The following is a 22,903-nucleotide window of genomic DNA, read 5'->3' as shown; positions in this document are numbered from 1 at the left end:
GAAAGGAAGAACTGATACAAAAGAAGCAACTGGGGTAAAAGGTTGGTGGTACAGGAACCTTACTTTCATTGGAAATGGATTAAAAAAGGAGCAACAAATACATTTAGGACATAAAATTTTTCTAAATTTAGAAAAAAACAAGGTAAGAGGATTGGATAAAGGGGAGACTTTCAGAAGGGTGTGTAGATTAAAAATTAGGAAGGGATAAGGGATAAACTCTTAGATTTAGGTAGAAAGTAAGGGGAGACAATAAGGGAAAGGCATTTACAGGGATGGATAGATTAAAGAATAGGAGGGCAAGATAGCAGGTAGAAGTAAATTTTATGAGGGAAAGGAATAGAGTAAATGGGGCAAGGATAGTGAGGAAAAATAGAATGGAAGGAAATATACAACAAGTAATTATAACTTAGGATGTGAATGACATGAGTTTATCCATAAAACAGAAATGAATATAATAGATTAAAATTTTAATTCAGCCATATGTTTATTTCAGACACAGAGATCAAAAAAAGAACAGGAGTAGAATTTAGCATGTTTTTAAAAAGCAAGGATATCAATCATGATCTCACACAAAGTAAAAGCTAAAAAAAAAAAAAATTTAAAAAATAGAGAAACATACTATGTGTCAGCGATATCACTCAATGTTGTTTTAGATTATTTAAAATAACTAGACAGCATAAAATACCTGAGAGTATATCTGCCAAAACAGACACAGAAACTACATGAACATAAACATAAAACATTCAGAACAAAGTCAGATTTAAATAATTGGAATAATATTCATTATTCATAATTAGGCAAAGCCTAAGTAATTAACTTTTGGCTATAGACAAATATAGGTATATGGCAGCTTTTTTTAGATCTGCCTCACCCTCCCTTTCCCAAATGGAACAAATCTAAAGATCTTTCTCCTCAATGTTAATTGGTGTGCATATAAGAATTTTTTTCCTTTCCCCCCAAAAAAAATTATTTTATTTTACCAAATACATATAAAGATAGTTTTCGACACTCATTTTTGTAAAAATCTTGTATTCTATTTTTTTTCTCCTTTTCTCCCTCCCTTACCTCATCCTCCCTCTCAGGACAGCAATCTGATATAAATTAAATATATCAAGTTCTTTTCAACATATTTCCATATTTGTCATGCTGTCCAAGAAAAATCAGACCATTAACAGGGGAAAAAACACAAGAACGAAAAAAAAAATAAACAAAAAGTTGAAAATCCACATTCAGTCTCCATAATTTAATCTCTGGATGCAATTGGCATTTTCCATTCCAAGTCTATTGGAGCTGCTTTGAATTATCACAATGTGGAAAAGATCCAAGTCAGAGTTGATTATCATATAATCTTATTGTTACTGTGAACAATGTTCTCCTGTTTCTGCTCACTTCATTCAGCATCAGTTCATGTAAATTTGTCTAGGCTTTTTTGAAATCAGCCTGCTTATCATGTCTTATAGAATAGTTACAATCATATTATTCCATTGCATTCATATACTTAACCATTTATCAACTGATGGGCATACACTCAATTTCCATTTCCTCAATGGGAGCCACCTGGCAGTGGCTGCTGGAGGTCTAACTCAGATCTGTGGAATGGATTTCTTCATGTGAGAAGATGATGATGATACAAGGAGACTGAGAGGCAGTTGCATTGTTGGACTTCTCTCCTCTTCCCTTTTGCTTCTAATTTATTTCATTCCCAATCCATAAGGAACATCTGCAAAGGTTGCTTTGCAACTCTTTCAAGTGTTATGGTTCACAGCTGTGGAGGTTCTCTTGGAGAATTGACCTGCCCCTTCACTTAAGCATGGTCCTTCACAATTATCTGTTTTTTGTTTGTTTGTTTGTTTGTTTTTGTTTTATGGGAGTGTGATTATTTTTCCCCCACAGCATGGTTAGTAAGTTTATGCATTACCTGTTATCTAAGGCCACATGCTAAGATATCTGAGTCCACATGCTAGGGAGTACAAACAGCACTATAGCAGGTATTGAAGTTTGTGAGAAATCATGGAGGCAAGCTTTCAAATGGAGAAGAGGATTTTAGTCTGAACACGCATTTAATTCTCTCAGCAGTCTTCTGGCTCGGCCCTTTGATGTGTTAGCCCATTTAATTAACCCGACTGAAAAAGTATTACCCCTTGTCTTCTCCCTTTCCTTCCCCTCCCACTCTCCCAGGGTTACAGAAGAAACTCTGGGGGGAGCCTACTCACAAACAGCTCTCAGGTACTGCAGCTTAGTTTCTTGTGATTCTGGTGCCATATGTTGCAATATGGGAGCCACCTGATTCCAAGCTCTGTGACCCCAGGCAAGTCATTTAACCCCAATTGCCTAAAGGGGACAGCTAGGTGTGAAGTAGATAGAGCACCAGCTTTGAAGTCAGGAGGACCTGAGTTCAAATTTAGCCTCAGACACTTACCACTTCCTAGCTATGTGACCCTATGCAAGTTACTTAATCTCATTTGTCTTGTTTCCTCCCCTCTCCTCCCACCCCCCTTTCCCCATCATCATGAACTGGCTGCAGGCATGGAGAGATTAGAGAATAGGGGTCAGTTTCCAGCAATAAGAATACAAACCTATGGAATTTTTAATACAGTCAGAAATAGTACCCAGTGAGTGTTATCAGGTAACATATATCTTTGGCCACAATAACATTTCCTCCCAACCCCCCCCCCCATAGAATTTAAGTTTTCTGGTAGTAGAAAACATTTCATTTTTGTTTTTGTGTCTCTACCATGTAGGGTAGCTGGGTGGTGCAACAGATAGTCAGGTCCAGAGTCAATAGGATTGGAATTCACATTTGGCCCAGATCACTTACTAGCTGGGTTATTTTGAGTAAATCAATTAACCCTGTTTTCCTCAGTTTCCTCTTCTATAAAATGATCTAGAGAAGGAAATGGCAAGCCACTTCAGTATCTTTGCCAAGAAAATCCCTAATGGGGTCACAGAGAGTCAGACACAAATAAATTCCTTGCATCTAGCAGTTTTGGAATATTCGTGGTGCTTAAATACTGACTAAAGTGAAATAAATTGAAGACCATTTTCCAAGGTGTAGAACAGTTGCTAAAGTTTCTAAACCGATGAAATAAAGATTGTAGTGTCCTTCTAGAAGTCCCTGTTTGGGTGCCAAAATGTAGTGTCCAGATTAGCTCTCTGGACCAGCCTTGATCTTAGTGGAGGAATGGAGGCAGGAGAGGGTCTTATTTCCAGTCCTCTCAGCTCTTAAATACCTCACTCAGTATGATTACATCATTACAGCACACTAAGTATGTGCAAACTAGAGAACCATTATTTCATCAATCACACTGGGTAAACACCATGCTCTAAGTATCCCTTGCTTCAAGTATAACACAGGTGGTCACACCCTCCTTGACTTCTCAAGAAAAGGTGAAAACACTAAAGGGAGGTGATCAAGTCCTCCCTGACTTCTCAGGAAGGGAGGTGGGCACCAAAGGGAAATGGGGAGCCAAACCAGATATTGTTAGTCGGTTTCCTCTGGGCTGAAGGGTCTTATCCTTACCCAGAATTCCCCCACTACCTGCGGCCTCAACACCTTGCCAGTATAAAAAAGTATAAAAAATATATTTAGGTATATATACATCAGTGTGTGTGTGTGTGTGTGTGTGTGTGTGTGTGTTTGTATTCTCTAATGTTACAATAAACAATAGCCAATAGCCAATAAACAGTGATCATGAAGTACCAACTGTATGCCAGGCTTTCTACTAAATCAGGGATACAAAATACCTGTGAGAAATAATTCATTTGGAACCCACCCTATTTCAATACGTTTTAATCAGTTTGATATGATTTCATAGGGATAGTGATTATAACTTCTGTATGTCAGGCCCCAAAGCTGTGAACTGTCAGTTGTTAAGTTCACTTGCTTGATCCCATGAAATGACTTGAGATTCTTCACCTATTTTTCCCTTGTTATGGTGACCAAATTCAGCATGGCTTTACATGGAAAGCTCCCCAATTAATTTTTGTACCACACTCTCTCTTGTCCAATATGAATAAGTGATCATCTATGACTGTCTTACCATCACTTAGTCAGTGGAGATGCCCCATGATTCACCCAATACAAGACCCCCCCCCCCATGACATTCAATTTTTAGCTGGTATATCAGTTTTGACCTAGAAAGCAAGATCTATCAATCAGGGGGATTCTATATTTTTATAGCTACTCTTAAATATTCAGGTATGAAATTTGGCATCAACCTTTATAAAAATAAGGACTTGGAAGAAGAAAGCATCTGAGACCATGAAGACCTCTTCATCAGAGAGGACCATGGATTTTTAATAAGATACCATTGGCCCAATGCTCTATTTCAATAGGTTTTCTTATAGGGTGGGCAAGTATAATTCCCACATAAGTAAATAAATAAATGAAAGTCCCAGTCCTCAAAAAGCTTACCAAAAAAATGGGAGAAGACAACACAAAAAAAGAAAGCTAAAAATAAGGGGGGTAAAAAGGGGAAGGTAACCAGCTTGGAGACATGGTGGAAAAATCAGAAATGTCAGCCAGGTAGGAAACAGGAGATATTATGAATAGAGCTGCCCCCTTTATTGAAGATTTTGGAAATCATGGATTTACTCTTCAATCAGAGGTACATATAGTAACAACAGGACTCACTGGATCTTGCAGGATGATGAAGTTTCCAGTAATGACATTCTTTTTCAAACATCATTATTGCTAACTTCCATTTCTAATTGAGCCCCCCCCCCCAAATATAAAGACTTAGGAAAAGAAAGAGAAGTAAAAAAAAAAGTAAATATAGACAAACAAAAAAAATGTATATTTGTATTAAACACACACTCTTTTATCATTATTTATCATTATTCTTTTATCATCATTTCTGATGCCTCTTTTATCATTAGACCAATTCTTTTTTTAAGATGTTATTTCCTTTGGTATTGTTTTTGTGCTTCTCTCACCAAATTGTTAATTCTTCCCTCCACCTTCATTATATTCTTGAATCAATCTCAATTCTTTCCCCATTTTCCCCTACCACTCTTATCTCTTTCTTTAACTCTTCCAGGAGTTCTTGGTGGTCTTGTATCCATTTAGTATTTTTCTCTAACCTTTGCTAATAGTTAATTTGACTTCATTGCTTCTGAGTTTGTGTCTTGATCTTTATTATTACCAGAATAGATTTTTAAGATCAAGTTCTTTTTGTTGTTGTTGTTGTTGTTTGCTCATTTCCCCAGATTATTTCTTGACTTTGAACTTTGTTAAAATTAGGCTCTGCTTACCTGAACATGGGAAATAATTGTCTCGGGCTTCAGGATTTTTTGTGCTGATGTTTTCAATGATTCCAAATTTTGGAATTTCATGAGTTTTTCAATGCTCCCAAGATGATGTGATCTGGGGAGAGCTGGGGCCATTGTTCTCCTGATTTTCATAATAATCTTTACCTAGGAAGGACCCCCTGTTTCCTTATAGCCAGAAATATCAGCACTCTGCTTAGCTTTGTAACTGAGACCAAGTCCCCCTATGCCCCTAGCTTTGACTGACCTCCAGTATTCCTCTTCTTCCTGTAACTGCAATCCAGAACTTTGGCTATATAGTTGCCAAACACAGACCCTGTGCCCCACATCTAATGTCAGCAAAATGGACCCCTGTAATCTCTTTCTGAGAAGTTGTTCAATTCCCATATTGTCCCTGGTCTGAGAGCTCCCAAAGTTGCTGTTATTTCTACCACAGCTGCCTCCAAGGCTTACCACTGGTATTCTTCCATGAGTTCTCTGGGTTAATACTCACCCTATTGTCACAGACTTCTCCTGCTTATCTCCTAAGTTGTCTTGAGTGGAAAAAAGATACCTCGCCTTGATCTTTTGTTAGCTCTGTCATTCTATAATTTGATTTGGGGGATTATTTTAAAGTTATTTGGAATCTTGGGAGAGTTAGGCTAAGCTGCTGCCTGTATTTCACCATCCTACTTATACTGTGATATCCCTAGGATAACAAAATCATAGATATAGTTCAAAAGCAAACTTTTTTGCACTTTCATAGTATGGTCAATATTGAAGTCAGATAGACCTGAGTTTGGCATTTATTAGTTACATATGATGCTAGATAAGACTCTCACTTTCTTCATGCCCTGGACAACTCTCAAGGCTATGAAAGAAATTTCTGAACTAGTCACATCGTAAACATATGAAATCATTGCTTGATCAGTGTGATGAAAGCATGAACAACAGAAATTCATATCTCACAAAGTATTTTGTAGCTCATTGTCTTTTGTTCACAACAACTTTTTGATATTATCCCATTTACATATGACAAAATTAAGGCTAAAAGTGGCAACAATATATTTAGTCACATAGTTTTAGAGATGAGACTTGAAATGGAAGGAAAGAAGGAAGGAGGGAACTAAGGAATGAAGGAAGGGAGGGAAGAAAGAAGGAGGAAGAACTACCATCTTCTTCTGTCTCTTCCCACATTAGTCTACTTTTCAATAGGGCGTGGGCCTTTGAAATATAAGGGACTTAAGCCTGGGCTGGGACATGATGAGGTCTGAAAAGGTGGAAGTCCTTTCTAAAAGAAAGATTGAGGAAGGACTCTCAAAAGACAAATAACTGCTATATGAGCCCAAGCTGGGACTATGTGTTTTAGTGAAAGGTACCACTGCTTTTGATCAAGACTTTCAAATGGAAACAGGGTTATCATGTTCAACCAACGGGCAAACTGCTATCTTTTCATTATCATGTTCTTTCAGGAATCAGGGAAGTGAGTGCTCTCTGGTAGAGACTTACTATTCTTTGAGGAAAATCATCAAAATAAGGGCAGGGGGCAGTCTGTGCAAGTTTCTAATCAGGATACAAATATAAAAAGAAAGGAAAGGATGCAGGAAAAGTACCAAAAGAAAACAGTCAGTGATGCAATTTGACTCCCTAGTTGGAAAGAGGCTAATCTAGAATGAGATCTGAGAAACCTAGGTCTTAGGAACTGAATGGAAGATTGGAAGCAACAGTCTTGTCAAAAAGTCCAAGTGTAAAATATAACTTTTCTGACCAGCCTCCCCTCCTCAAATCCCAAATTATCTTTAAAAGTTATAGCTTCTTATGTAGACATGTTAATGATAAAATTATGCAGAAAACCTGTCCGTGGAACTGTTTACTATGGAGATTTTGCTACCTACTCAGTAGGTAATGGTAACTTGGTTAGTTATATTCAAATGGACAAATAGTTATTCAACTCCTACTATGTGCAAAACACTGGAAGACAATGTGATAATGGGGTGGGGGGGATTGAATTTAGAACTCAAAGTCAATATTAAATCTGATCATTCCAATAGAGCAGTAATGAACTGAACCAGCTACACGCAGAGAAAGAACTCTGGGCAATGCCTATGAACCACTACATAGAATTCCCAATCCCTCTATTTTTGTCTGCCTGCATTTTTGATTTCCTTCACAGGCTAATTGTACACTATTTCAAAGTCCGATTCTTTTTATACAGCAAAATAACTGTTTGGACATGTATACTTATATTGTATTTAATTTATACTTTAACATTTAACATGTATTAGTCAATCTGCCATCTGGGGGAGGAGGTGGGGAAAAGGAGGGGAAAAATTGGAACAAAAGGTTTGGCGATTGTCAGTGCTGTAAAATTACCCATGCATATAACTTGTAAATAAAAAGCTATATTTAAAAAAAAAGACCTCCTGACACGAATAAAGTACTCTTTTCCATTAAAAAAATATTACATCTGATCTCTGACAATAATTGTGGCTGTGTACAAACTACAGAAAGTAAACCTTAGGTACCTTAGAGATCTAACAATATCCTGTAATTTACCAGGGGAAAAATGAGGTGCTACCACTTCAATATAGTATAGTCACAGGAGTCCTCAGGTTGGAGTGAGAGAAGTCAGGTTTATGTGAGTCATGGAGTTAAAGCTAAAAGAAAGAGAAATAGGAAAGAAAGAAGGAAGGAAGAAAGAAAGGAGGAAACAAACACATTCTCACTAGTATTAATTTTTTCCAAATATATGAAAAGATAATTTTAAACATTCATTTTTGTAAAATTATGTGCACCAAATTTTTTCTCCCTCCTTTCCTTCCCTTCCTTCAAAGACAAGGTTAAACATGTATAATCCATATTTGCCATGTTATGCAAGAAAAATCAGACCAGGGAAAAAAACCCACGAGAAAGAAAAAGCAAGCAAACAAAAAAAGTGAAAATACTTTGCTTTGATACACATTCAGTCTCCATAGTTCTCTCTCTAGATGTGAATGCATTTTGTATTCCAAGTCTATTGAAATTGTCTTGGACCATTCCATTGCTGAGAAAAGCTAAGTTTATCATAGTTGATCATCACATAATTTCACTGTTACTATCTATAATGTTCTCCTTGTTCTGTTCATTTCACTTAGCATCAGTTCATGTAAATCTTTCCAGGATTTTCTGAATCAAAATACTCATCATTTCTTATAAACAATAATACTGCATTACATTCATATACTATAACTTATTCAGCTATTCCCCAGTAGATGGATATCCACTCAATTTCCAGTTCCTTGTCACTACAAAAAGAGTTGCTACAAACCTTTTTGCACATGTGAGTCATTTTCCTTCTTTTATGATCTCTTTGGGATATAGACCCAGTAGTGACACTGCTGGATCAAAGGGTAAACAAACAAGCATTTATTAAGAGTTTACTATGTATCAGGCATTGTGCTAAGTGCTTTACAAATATTATTTCATTTGATCCTGATAATAATCCTGGGAAATAGGTTCTACTATTATCCCCATTTAACAGGTCTAGAAACTGATGCAAAGATTTTCTTGCCCAGTATTACACGACACAAGTTTCTGAGACTACTTTTCCACTTACATCTTGCTGAATACAGGTCTAGAGCTCTATCCACTGTGTTCTCCTTTTTCTGAGATGCCTACAAGGGTCAATTAGAGATTATTGAATCTAATTCCATTCTTTTAAGAATGAAGAAACATTGAAGCAGGTTAAGTAACCTTCCTAAGCTTAATCTGTTAATAAATATCTGAAATATGATTTGAACCCAGCTCTCCAGTACTCTTACTCTCCATTGACTATTCTAAAATATCTCACAAACTTTGATTTACTTTACTAAATAACTTAGATCAGCCAATAATCTCTCTAGACCAATCCATGAAAATATAAATCCTTTCCTCAAGTCCTTTCTAAACCCTGAGTTTTTCTAACATCATTTAGCTAGTAAGTGTCATTTAACTTTTATGTTTCTCAATGAGGGTGAAAAGTGAATACTTTGGAATCAGGTAGACTTGGTTCCAAATCTACCTTTGACACATCCTAGCTGTGTTCTCTCATCATTCATCTTGACCTATGTATTGGACTCTAATGGTTCTGGATAAGAAACTGAGGCTGATGACTCTACACAACTCTGTTTCACTTCAATTCAATTCATGTACAATTTGCAAACGAAGACATCATTTACCTGATGTTACTGGAGGATATCTCAAGAAGGACAAATAATAAACAGCAATGTCTTTCATCAAGTGCTGAATCTCTCAATGACCCTGGTAATTCTAAAATTACAAAAGTTACCAATCTGGAGTGTTTCTTTAACTGAGAGCTCCCTAAATGGATGAAATCACAATTCTAGGCTGTGAGGGGAGATGGGAACCTCAGTCTACTTATATATTAAATGAGAGTATACTACTACTACTATATCAAAGGTTTGCTCATAAGACAGTACCCTATAAATGTGAGGCAATACACTAATTGGGAAAGGGTTAAATAAATTGTGATACAATTTAATATAATGGGATATTACTTTACTATAATGAATAAATGACAAATAGGACAAACACAGAGAAGTATAGGAAATTTACATGAATTGATGTGGAATGAAATAAGCAGAGGTAAAAAAAAAAAGCAACGGTATCCACAATGACTATAATGTAAACAGAATAATCATTAAAGAAACTATAAGTAAATATTGCACAATTATAAAGAACAAACATGACTTGAAAGAAGAGAGGTATGAGATGACATCCCACATTCCTTTGCATATTGCAGTGAGCAGATCTAAGAAAACAATATGCACAATGGCTACAATGTAAATGAAGTATAATCACAAAAAAATAAGTAACTATTGCAATTAAAAAGCAGTCATTCCAAAAAAGAGAGCTGACAAGTCACCCCTTTGTAGAGGTGGGATGGCTACATGTGTTGTGAAATATTCATATTTTCTAACATTTTTAATATATATCAATATTTGGACTTTGATATATTTTATGTAATTTATAGATTATATATGGTATATATGTACATAAATGATTTTGTTTTCCTCTTCTTTATTTGTCTTTAAAAATACTATTTATTTTATGGGAAGACTCTCTGGGAAAAAAAGGGGGAGGAAGAGTAAGAGAAATTATGATTATGTGAAAAAATGTAGCATCAATGAAAACTTATTTATGATGTGAGATAATATAATTACAAAGATTAATAAGACAGTTTATATTCTACAATAAATGAGTATTCTGTAGAATGGTATATCATTGAAAGTGCGCAAGATGAATTGTTACCTGCTTTCTATAAAATGGAAACATCTAGAAGCAAAAGCTAAATTAAGGAAGGGAATAGTTTAAAACTCCTTAGCTTAGGAAACTTTCAGGCAGTTCTTATCCAAGCTGGCAGCTAAGAAAAAAGCCTAGAAGCTAAGGCTAGAAGAAACCACATCAATTCATTAACAAATTGAAATACAAGGCATCTTAATGGGTAGAGAGCCCTGAACGAGAGTTCAGAATACTAGTAAATCACTAAAGTGCTTTGAAGACATGTTTTTAAAGGATGGGATGGGGCATAAGACCTATGATTTCATTGGCTTAGGGAAGTCTCAGAGGAAATTACTCTACCAATATTGATGGATTGGCATTTTTTCTCTAACTCACATCTGGGGCATTGAGAGATTAAGTGACTTGCCCAAAGTCTCACAGTCAATATTTATAGGACATATAGGTTAAAATCAAGTTCTACTCTGAGGCCATCTCTCTACCTAGCACATCAGCTGATTTGATTCAAGATGTTAAAAGGCCATATAAATGTCAGTTATCATTATGTAACCAGACTCCTGACAGGAGATGAGAACTCAGCTAGGGAGAATCCTTTGCAAGCAATAAACATCTTTCCCACCCAGGCAGCTCATCTCTTCTCCTGCATGTAGCAGTCAAAAGAGACACAAAGGACATAAAACTGTGAACTGAGATATTCTGGACCTGCTGGAAGTATAGCAAATGCTTGGTACAAGTGTAAGTTGGAGGTAAGGTCAAGGAATAGAGACACTAGTCTGTGGAGCATAATGATGCTGGGATGCTAGCATACCACTACTCCTAAAGATGCCCATGAATCTGAATGTAGGGAGTGGAAGAAGCAAAGCTAGGTACGAGATAAGATCACCCTTACCCATCATCTGGTAGCTTTCTATTTTCACTGATTTTTCTTGCTAAGTACTAAACTCTGTTGTTTCTATGCTGTTAAAGGATGGAAGGTGCTATCAGCACCCTCTTAATTCAGCACAGTAGGGCAAAGCTCCAATCATCCCACCCTAGTTCTGATTCTGATCTTGGAGGACACACTCAACATTAGCTAACTGAATCTTGCCATGAATCCTTTACCAGAGTCAAGGTATGAAATGTAAATTTTACTTTCTTCCACCTAAAAATATTGTCACTTAATCGAGTATTTATTTAGTGCCTTCTATGAGATTAACTCTCTATTATCCAATTGTCTGATAATGACACTGTGTACGTGGTATGAAGCAAAGTCCTAGATACACCATAAATATTCCTTTCACATTTCATCCACAAAGATACTATCCATGAACTCATGGGGGTGGTGCAAATTATTACCTTTGCCTTTAAGAGTCATGGGCTTTCTTCAGTTTCTGCTATTTCATTCCAGATTATTGACTTTCAAATTTAACCTATTAAGTCCTGCGGATTTTTTTTTAGCTTCCAGTGTGTACCACCACATTAGCCTTTGTTATGTTTTTCTGTATCTTTAGAGAGTTCCTTCTGTCTGCTCTACATGAAGTCCTGAGATTTCAATTTACCAGCTGATAGGTGTTGAATTTATCCTAATATCATTCATTCTTTATGTGTCCTGCCCAGAGAAGCTATATGATTGTGAGCTCCTTGAGGATAGGGACTTTTCAATTTTAGTTATTGTATCCCCACAGTACTTAGCATATAGCGGGTGCTTTAAAAAAATCAAGTTGAAAATCCTCCTTTCCTTTCAAGTTGTGATCCTTTCCTAGGTTCTAATAGCATTTCCTACTGGAGACAGAGAGGCATAGTGTAAAGAATGAAATAAAGAGGAAGGTTTAAACCCTAGTACTTCCTATAGAATCTGGACAAGTCAATTCCTGCCTGTGGCCCTGTTTTTTCAAACGTAAAATAAATAAGTTGAATTACATGATCTCTAAGGTCCTTTTGGGCTTAAACGGTCTTTAACATGATGAGTCTAACAAGAAAAGCATATGCAGAATAACAATTACAATAATAATGATAAATGCCTTTAATGGACATAAACTCATGGATCACTTAAAATTTGAGCTGAACATCATTCTGCTGTCACAAACTATAATCTACAGATTATGCTTGCTTTATACTTTGAACTCATCAAAGAGAGGAGTTCTTAGGGAATATCTTTATCTACTAATTAATAGATATTTTGTAGGTTTTACAGACTCTGTAGATTTTTCCTTTCTTACTTTTGTGCCTCAAATCCAAGGAAGTCTTTTAATCTTAATATCCTGTTAAGTACTCAGTGCCAAGATGAGAAGAGATATCTATATTTTATAGGTCAAGACATCCTATTTAAAAGCTTATTTGTTAGTGTTTTTTTAAAGAATCAATTAAATGTACTTCTCAGATGATTCTGCAGTTATTAAAAATGTAGCAGCAATCTACCATTATGAAAAACAAGAGTTCAAGGATGGTTTTTAAATGAGATCAAGATTTCTTTCTTGCTTGCTTAGGATTTATGAGTCTTTGCAGAATCTACAAATTCATAGCCTCTTATGAAGCCTTTATTTCACCACACTTGTTGTTTTGATATTCTTTTATTTGCCAATTCTGCCCTTTTTACAACCCTCTCTCTCACACACCTTTTTCATCTTTATCCTTACTGTGGGGAGGAAAGAGGATAGAAACTAAACAATTGCTCTTCTTTCTCCATCCCATTTTCTCCATAATGGGTTGATCTACATCTTCTCTTCTTTCCTTGTTCATAGGATCATAGAGTCAGAGAAGGAAAGAATCTAAGATATCATGTAGAACTCAGGTCCAAAGAAATTAATTTGCTTGCCCAAGGTCACAAAGGAAAGGTTAGAATGCCTAAGAGTATTGAAAACAAATGATTGTTGCAGAAATCTCTGTATTTTGCAACTGGCTTTTTATAAAAAGCACTTTTTCAAATGAACAGCAATAACAAAAGAAGGCTCTTTACTTCAATTTAACAATTTAAGCACCTAATATATACTATGTACTGAAACAATGTTCAAAATTAAGCAGTTCTTGTGTTCAAATGACAGAAGCACAATTTGAATCCATGTTCTCTGACTGCTAATCTAGAGCTATTACCAATACACTATGTTATCACCACTTTTTTTGGTCTTTGGACTTGACTTTGGGGCATATTTAGACAAATGAAGGTGCTGAGATGTAACTGGAATAGAACCTTCCTTCCATTTCTGAGGAGTCATCAGTCTGTGACTTAGACTCATTAGAGAGGGCCATTATCAGTGAGACTCCAGACACTTCTTGGGCTTTGATCCTTAGAGGTGAAAGTAAACCCTTTAAGATTCCCAATTCTGCCCTCACTCTCAAATCCATAGTCATATCCTCCTAAGGTCATTTGGTTGTCCCTCTGCTGCTTAAGAGGAATATTAGCCTGGCCAACTTTCTTGGCAATTTTGTTGGCTGCCCCTTTCCTGGACATATCTTCAACATCATCTTTATCACTATTATAGATCTGATTATGTTTTATAGAACTGTTTATGTTCCCTGAGAGGGTACTGAGCTGATCTAGAGGGACCAGGGATTCAGTTTCTAGAACAAGCTCTTGCTTCCTATATTGAAAGGAGAATTCATTACACGGATACACATAATTAAATTTAATTAAATTCAATGAGGCAATAGATGGATACTGGGAAAGATGGTGCATGTGTCCCAATGTTTGGCACCTTTGTCCCTTTAAGGAACGAAAGAAAATATGGCTGGCATATACAAACCTGGCCATTAAATGGTGTACACCATTAAATCATGGTTGACTTCCTAAAAACTGACCTAAAATTGTCAACTTGCTCTTCATTTCTTTAAGTTTTTTCTTAGCTTCTTTGACCCTGGAACTTCTTTTGATAATTCTTCAGTATAGCTCTAGTTTTTGACTTGCATATTGAGTGGGGCTTTTTCTATCAATGCTCTTTATTTCCTCTGTTGATTAGCTTTTCATCTTCTGGTTTGTTTATTGTTTTTTTTTTTACATCATCTTTGTTTTCTCTACTTACTACCATCTTGTGCAGAATAATTTCTTGACCATCTTGTGCAAGTCAGGAAATTATTCTGAAGACCCTTGATACAAGCAGCTTCAATGCTCCAGAAAAACTAAGGTTGGGACATTTTCCACTGGGGTCATGATTGAGTGGGATGCAATCATTCAGGGCAGGAGAAGAGGGAGAAGGGCTTGCTTCTTAGAGGGAAGGGATGCTAAGAAATGAGAAAATGACAAATGTCAGGAGTATGCTGAAATCAGCTCACAGGCTTAGGAAAATTGATTGCTAAATTTTTAGTATGAGGATTTGCCTCTTAGAAATTGGCAAATACTACAAATCAGAGCATGATTTAATAATTTATTGATTGTCTAAACTTAAAAAAGTGATGAGGGAAATGTTAATACTTACTGGGTCTACTGCAAATTTATGCTAAATAACTTCATCTGGGTTCTTCCTATTACTAGGCAAAAACTTTGCTAATTAACTCATTATTCTACTTACCACAAAGGCTCTTCAAAACATTTCTCTGTCTCTGTCTCTCTGTCTTTCTTTCTTTTTCTGTCTCTTCTCTTTTTCCCTCCCTTTCTTTCCCTTCTCCTCCTCTTGTCTCTTGTTGTTCTTGTTGTTCTTCCTCCTCCTCCTTTTGTTCTCTTCCTCCTCCTCCTCCTGCTGTCCTCCTCCCCTTCCTCCTTTCTTTCCTCCTCTTCCTCCTCCTCTTCTTTCTCTTCCTCCTCCTCTTCCTCCCCCTCCCTTTCCTCCTCCTCCTCTTCTTTCTACTCCTGTCTTCTTTCTTTCTTTTTTTCTTTCTTTCTTTCTTTCTTCTTCTTTCTTCTTCTTCTTCTTTCTTCTTCTTCTTCTTCTTCTTCTTCTTCTTCTTCTTCTTCTTCTTCTTCTTCTTCTTCTTCTTCTTCTTCTTCTTCTCCTTCTGTCTCTCTCTGTCTGTCTGTCTCTGTGTCTCTGTCTCTCTCTCTCTCTCTCTCATTCTCTCTCTCTCTCCTTCCCTCCCTCCCTCTCCCTCTCTGTTCTCCTCCTACTTCTCTGAACACTTCTCTGTTTCATTTGCTAGATCTTTGCACTGATCATGTTCAATAACTGAGAGTATTCTTCTGGGATCTGTCACGAATACTCTGAATTGCCTGCATATAATGCATATAAAGAGATAAGAAGAGCTCGGATCCAATAAAATTTAGCACTATTTCTAAGGTATCATGTTAACCTCATTGAACACAGGATTTCCTGATTCCACAACACTGGTCCTTGCTAAACTCCACTGCATTGTTTCTCTCACAAAGACATATATTGGCTGTTTCTAAGTTATTAGAGATGTGGACTTTTCCACCTTAAGATGTGAATTATTTTGCAAGTGGTACAGAAAGATGATTGAAATCAACTCTGTGTATCTATTGATTACCAGACTTAAGGAAACAATATTGGGTCTCTTCTAAAAGGTATGTTGCTTCTTTAGACTTGGATTAGTTGCTTGGTAGAATGGGCCAAGTTACTAAAGATCTGATCAGCATTTTATTCTTCCTTTACTGAGCTAGGGAAAGATCCAACTTAAATGGTCTATAGTGACTTAGGTCCCTCCTCAAGGCATTTATCCCAAGCCTGGAGAGGATCTTTACATAAGAAAAGGCAAAAAACTTTTCTGATTTAAAATTTTCAGATCATTGTCGCAAATCATATATAGTTCAATAGATATAAATTTCATTAATATTCAGATATCTCTAATAAATTATGGGATCAGACAATCATGCATCAAGTACTGAAAGGGAATTTCAAGGCTTTTTAGGTTTCCCCTATCACATATCTGACAATACTGATCCAGTTTTTGCACGCAGATGACCAACTGGAGAGAAAACACAATTCCTAATGTCATGTCTTCCATTGTCAGTTCTAAAAATCATGTCTAAATTGACTTCTTTGCAAATTTCATACATTGGTTCTCATTCTGATCCCTTAGATCAAGCTAAACAAAGTTAATCACTCTAGTGAATGACAATATTTTTTCTCCCTTTCTTATTATTATAACATTTTATTGACAGAAAATATGCATGGGTAATTTTTTTTTTTACAACATTATCCCTTGCACTCACTTCTGTTCTGACTTTTCCCTTGCCTCCCTCCCCTTCCTCCCCTAGATGACAGGCAGTCTTATACATATTAAATATGTTGTAGTATATCTTAGATACAATATAAATATGTGCAGAACCATACAGTTCTCTTGTTGCACAAGAAGAATTGGATTCAGAAAGTAAAAATAATCTGGGAAGAAAAACAAAAATGCAAACAGTTCACACTCATTTCCCTGTGTTCCTTCTCTGGTTCTCTCTCTGATTCTGTAGCTGATTCTGTCCATCATTGATCAATTGGTACTGAATAAGATCTTATCTTTGTCGAAAAAATCCACTTCCATCAGAATACATCCTCATATAGTATTGTTGTCGAAGTGTATAATGATCTCCTGGTTCTGCTCATTTCACTTAGCATCAGCTCATGTTAGTCTTTCCAAGCCTTTCTGTATTCATCCTACTGGTCATTTCTTACAGAGCAATAATATTCCATAACATTCATATACCACAATTTACCCAACCATTCTCCAATTGATGGGCATTCATTCATTTTCCAGTTTCTAGACACTGCAAAAAGGGCTACCACAAACATTTTGGCACATACAGGTCACTTTCCCTTCTTTAATATCTCTTTGGGATATAAGCCCAGTAGTAGCACTGCTGGATCAAACGGTATGCACAGTTTGATAACTTTTGGGGCATAATTCCAGATTGCTCTCCAGAATGGTTGGATTTCTTCACAACTCCACCAACAATGCATCAGTGTCACAATTTTCCCACATCCCCTCTAAGATTCATCATTATTTTTTCCTGTCATCTTAGCCAATCTGACAGGTGTATAATGGTGTCTCAGAGTTATCTTAATTTGCAATTCTCTGATCAATGGTGATTTGGAACACTCTCTCATATGAGTAGAAATAGTTTTATCATCTGAAAATTGTCTGTTCATATTCTTTGACCATTTATTAATTGGAAAATGGCTTGATTTCTTATAAATTAGAGTCAATTCTCTATATATTTGGAAATGAGATCTTTATCAGAACCTTTAACTGTAAAAATATTTTTCCAGTTTGTTGCTTCCCTTCTAATCTTGTTTGCATTAATTTTGTTTGTACAAAGGCTTTTTAATTTGATATAATCAAAATTTTCTATTTTGTGATCAATAATGATCCCTAGTTCTTCTTTGGTCACAAATTACTTCCTCCTTCACATGTCTGAGGGGTAAACTATCCTATGTTCCTCTAATTTATTTGTAATCTCGTTCTTTATGCCTAAATCATGGACCCATTTTGATCTTATCTTAGTGTATGGTGTTAAATGTGGGTCCATGCCCAATTTCTGCCATACTAATTTCCAGTTTTCCCAGCAGTTTTTGTCAAATAGTGAATTCTTATCCCAAAAGTTGGGATCTTGGGGTTTGTCAAACACTAGATTGCTATAGTTATGGATTATTTTGTCTTGTGAACCTAACCTACTCCACTGATCAACTAATTTGTTTCTTAGCCAATACCAAATGGTTTTGGTGACCCCTGCTTTTTAATATAGTTTTAGTTCAGGTACAGCTAGGCCACCTTCATTTGATTTTTTTTCCATTAATTCCCTTGAAATTCTTGACCTTTTGTTCTTCCATATGAATTTTGTTGTTGTTTTTCCTAGGTCATTAAAATATTTTCTTGGGAGTCTGATTGGTATAGTACTAATTAAATAGATTAGTTTAGGTAGTATTGTCATCTTTATTATATTCACTCGGCCTCTCCAAGAGCACTTAATATTTTCCCAATTATTTAAATCTGACTTTATTTGTGTGGAAAGTGTTTTGTAATTTTGTTCATATAATTAATTCCTGACTTTTCTTTGGTAGAGAGATTCCCAAATATTTTATGCTATCAACAGTTATTTTGAATGTAAGTTCTCTTTGTAATTTTTGCTGTTGGATTTTGTTGGTGATGTTTAAAAATGCTGATGATTTATGTGGATTTATTTTGTATCCTGCAACTTTGTTAAAGTTGTGAATTATTTCTAAAAGCTTTTTAGTAGAATCTCTGGGGTTACCATCATCTCATCTGCAAAGAGTGATAATTTGGTTTCCTCATTACCTACTCTAATTCCTTTAATCTCTTTCTCGACTCTTATTGCCAAGGCTAGTGTTTCTAATATAATATTGAATAATAGTGGTGATAGTGTGCAACCTTGTTTCACTCCTGGTCTTACTGGGAAAGGTTCCAGTTTATCCCCATTACATATGAAGCTTACTGATGGTTTGAAATATATGCTCCTGACTAATTTAAGGAAAAGTCCATTTATTCCTATACTCTCAAGTGTTTTTATCAGAAATGGGTGTTGGATTTTATGAAATGCTTTTTCTGCATCTAGAGAGATGATCATATGGTTTTTGTTAACTTGGTTATCGATATAGTCAATTATGCTAATAGTTTTTCTAATATTGAACCAACCCTGCACTCCTGGTATAAATCCTACTTGGTTGTGGTATATTAGCCTGGGAATGATTTTCTGTAATCTTTTTACTAATATTTTATTTAAGATTTTTGCATCAATATTCATTAGGGAGATTGGCCTATAATTTTCTTTGTCTGTTTTCAACCTACCTGGTTTAGGTATCAGTGCCATATCTGTGTCGTAAAAGGAATTTCGTAGGACTCCTTCAATCCCTATTTTTCAAATAGTTTATATAGCACTGGAATTAATTGTTCTTTAAATGTTTGGTAGAATTCACATGTAAATCCATCTGGTCCTGGGGATTTTTTCTTAGGGAGCTGATTAATAGCTTATTCTATTTCTTTTTCTAAGATGGGACTGTTTAACCAATTTACTTCTTCCTCTGTTAATCTGGGCAAGCTATATTTTTGAAGGTATTCTTCCATTTAATTTACCGAATTTTATTGGCATAGAGTTGGGCAAAGTAACTCCTAATTATTACTCTAATTTCCTCTTCATTAGTGTCAAGTTCTCTCTTTTCATTTTTAAGACTAACAATTTGATTTTCCCCTTTCCTTTTTTTTAAAAATCAGATTTACTAAGGGTTTATCTATTTTGTTGGTTTTTTTCATAGAACCAACTCTTAGTTTTATTAATTAAGTCAGTAGTTTTTTTTTTTTTTTACTTTCAATTTTATTAATCCCTCCTTTTATTTTTATAATTTCAAGTTTAGTGCTTGACTGGGGTAGGGTTTAATTTGTTCCTTTTCTAGCATTTTTAGTTGTAAGCCCAATTCATTGACCTTCTCTTTCTCTATTTTATGCAAGTAAGCCTCTAAAGATATAAAATTTCCCCTTATTACCACTTTGGCTGCATCCCACACATTTTGGTATGACGTCTCATTATTGTCATTTTCTTCTGTGAAGTTATTAATTGTATCTATGATTTGCTGTTTCACCCAATCATTCTTTAGAATGAGATTATTTAGTTTCCAATGACTTTTTTGTCTATTTTACCTTGGCTTTTTATTGAATGTAATTTTCATTGTATCATGATCTGAAAAGGATGCATTTACTATTTCTGCCTTACTGCATTTGAATTTGAGGTTTTTATTTCCAAATATATGGTCAATTTTTGTATAGGTTCCATAAACTGCTGAGAAGAAAGTGTATTCCTTTCTGTCTCCATTTAGTTTTCTTCAAATATCTATCATATCTAATTTTTCTAGTATTCTATTTACCTCTTTGAATTCTTTCTTATTTATTTTGTGGTTTGATTTATCTAATTCTGAGAGTGCAAGACTGAGATCTCCCACTATTATAGTTTTGCTGTCTATTTCTTCTTGCAACTCTATTAATTTCTCTTTTAAGAATTTAGATGCTACACCATTTGATGCATATATGTCTAATATTGATATTGCTTCATAATCTATGCTACCCTTTAGCAAGATATAGTGCCCTTCCTTTTCTCTTTTAATTAGATCAATTTTTGTTTTTGTTTGATCTGAGATCAGGATGGCCACCCCTGCTTTTTTGACTTCACCTGAAGCATAGTAGTTTCTGCTCCAACCTTTTACCTTTACTCTGTATTTATCACCCTGCTTCAAGTGTGTTTCCTGTAAATAACATATTGTAGGATTCTGACTTATAATCCAGTCTGCTAACCACTTCCTCTTTATGGAGTTTACCCCATTCACATTTATGGTTAAAATTACTAATTCTGTACTACTTGCCATCTTGTTAGTCCCTCCTTATGCTTTTCTCCTTTCCTTCCTCCTTAACCCCCTCCCCAATATTAAACTTGTGAGCACCACTTGCTTCTTACAACCCTCCCTTTTTAGTATCCCTCCCCCACATTAGAGTTCCTCCCCTTTTCTTACCCCTTTTCCTCACAATTTCCATATTCCCTTGCACTTAGCTTACTCCTTCCCTTTTCACTTTTCTCCTCCCTCTTTTCAATGATGTGGAGAAGTTTCACCATAAATTGAATATGTCTAATATTTTTCTGTTTAAGCCAATTTTGATGAGAGTAAGATACACACTATGTTCATCCCCCTCCATTCTTTCTCTCAAATATAATAGGTTTCCTTTGCCTCTCTGTGAGATGTAGTATCCCCACTTTACCCTTTTTCTGGTACAATTTCCTTTCTACCTCTAGTTTCTAGAATAAATTATACATGTATTTTTTAATATATCTTTATAATAGAAATTTAGTTCCCAAGATTTCTTTTTACCTTTTTAGGTTTCTCTTGAGTCCTATACTTGGAGATCAAACTTTTTTTTAAGTTCCGGTTTTTTCACCAGAAATAGATGAAATTCACCTATTTCATTGAATGTCCATCTTCTTCCCTGGAAGAAAATGCTCATTTTGGCTGGGTACCAAGTTCCTTAGCCTTTCAGAATATCATATTCCAGACCCTTCAGTCCTTTAATGTGGATGCTGCTAGATCCTGAGTAATCCTTATTGTGGCTCCTCTATATTTGAATTGATTTTTTTCTAGAAGCTTGTATTATTTTTTCATTGGTCTGATAGTTCTGAAATTTAGCTCCTATCTTTCTTGGAGTTTTGATTTTAAGGTCTCTTTCAGTAGGTGATTGATGAATTCTTTCAATGTCTATTTTACCCTTTGTTTCTATGACAGCTGGGCAGTTCTCTTTGACAATTTCCTGGAAAATAGTGTCCAGGCTCTTTTTTCCATCATATTTTTCAGGAAGTCCAATAATTCTCAGATTATTTCTCCTAGATCTATTTTCCAGATCTGTTGTTTTCCCAAGAACGTATTTGACATTTTTTCCCATTGTTTCTTTTTTTTTTTTTTTTGGTTTTGCTTGACTGAATTGTGGTGTCTCCTTGAGTCATTCAATTCTATTTGTTCAATTCTCATTTTTAATAAATTATTTTCTTCACTCACTTTTTAAATATCTTTTTCTAATTGTCCAATTGAGTTTTTAAGTGAATTGTTTTGTTCTATGGAATTTTTTTCCATTTTGCCAATTGTTTTTTTGTTTTTTAGAGAGCTATTTTCTTTTTCCAATTCACTAATTCTGTTTTTCAAGGATTTGATTTCTTTATCCACTCTATCTTTAAATGAGTGGGATGACTTATCTAAACCCTCTTTCCAAGCTTCCCTTTCCTTTTTCCATTTTTCTTCTATCTCTCTTGTGAGAGTCTTTTAAATGTTTTCTATGAAAGTCTTGTGTGTTCAGGACCAGATCATATCCCCTTTTGGGGATTCATCTGGAGATAATCTGTTTTTATTCTCCTCAGGGGTTAAAGTCTGCTCTCTATCCATATAGAAGCTATCAATAATTAGAGCCCATTTTAATTTTTTGCTCATTTTGTCAAAGAAGAATCAAAGAAAACAAACTAACCAAAAAAGCAAATGCAGTCTGCTTTTTTTGGAGGAGGGTGGGGAGGGCAGGATGGTATTACCAAGCTTCCTCTACAAACTGCAGGAGGCAGCAGTGAGGCACTATCAGGACAGCAATGACTGCATTGAGTCTGTGCTCTGAGACTCTGAGAACATGCTGAGACACTCCAGGTGGGTGTGGCCAAGTTCTGAGAGACTCTAGCTTTTTTTTTTTTTTTTAATAGTCTTTACCCCCAGTGTTTATATCTTCTCTGCTTATTTACTGGCTTGCCACCAGGGCAAAGTAGCCACACTGTGGTAAAGTTCTCCCTGCAGAAATGGCTGGAATCACACCCAGTGGAATCACACTGGAATCACAGTGTGAGCTGCCTTCCATACTCTCACTGTCTGCTTGTATTCTGTGCCCTATCTAACTGTTCCCACATGTGAGTAAAAACAGACCTATTCTGGGGAATTTAGAGAATATCTTCTGTTAGTAATTATTTGAGGGTTTTTTCCGTCAAGCACTAATTCCAAGGCCT

This window comes from Sarcophilus harrisii, chromosome 6 (genome assembly GCF_902635505.1).
Source record: "Sarcophilus harrisii chromosome 6, mSarHar1.11, whole genome shotgun sequence".
NCBI classification, from domain to species: Eukaryota; Metazoa; Chordata; class Mammalia; order Dasyuromorphia; family Dasyuridae; genus Sarcophilus; species Sarcophilus harrisii.
This window is presented reverse-complemented; position numbering follows the sequence as displayed.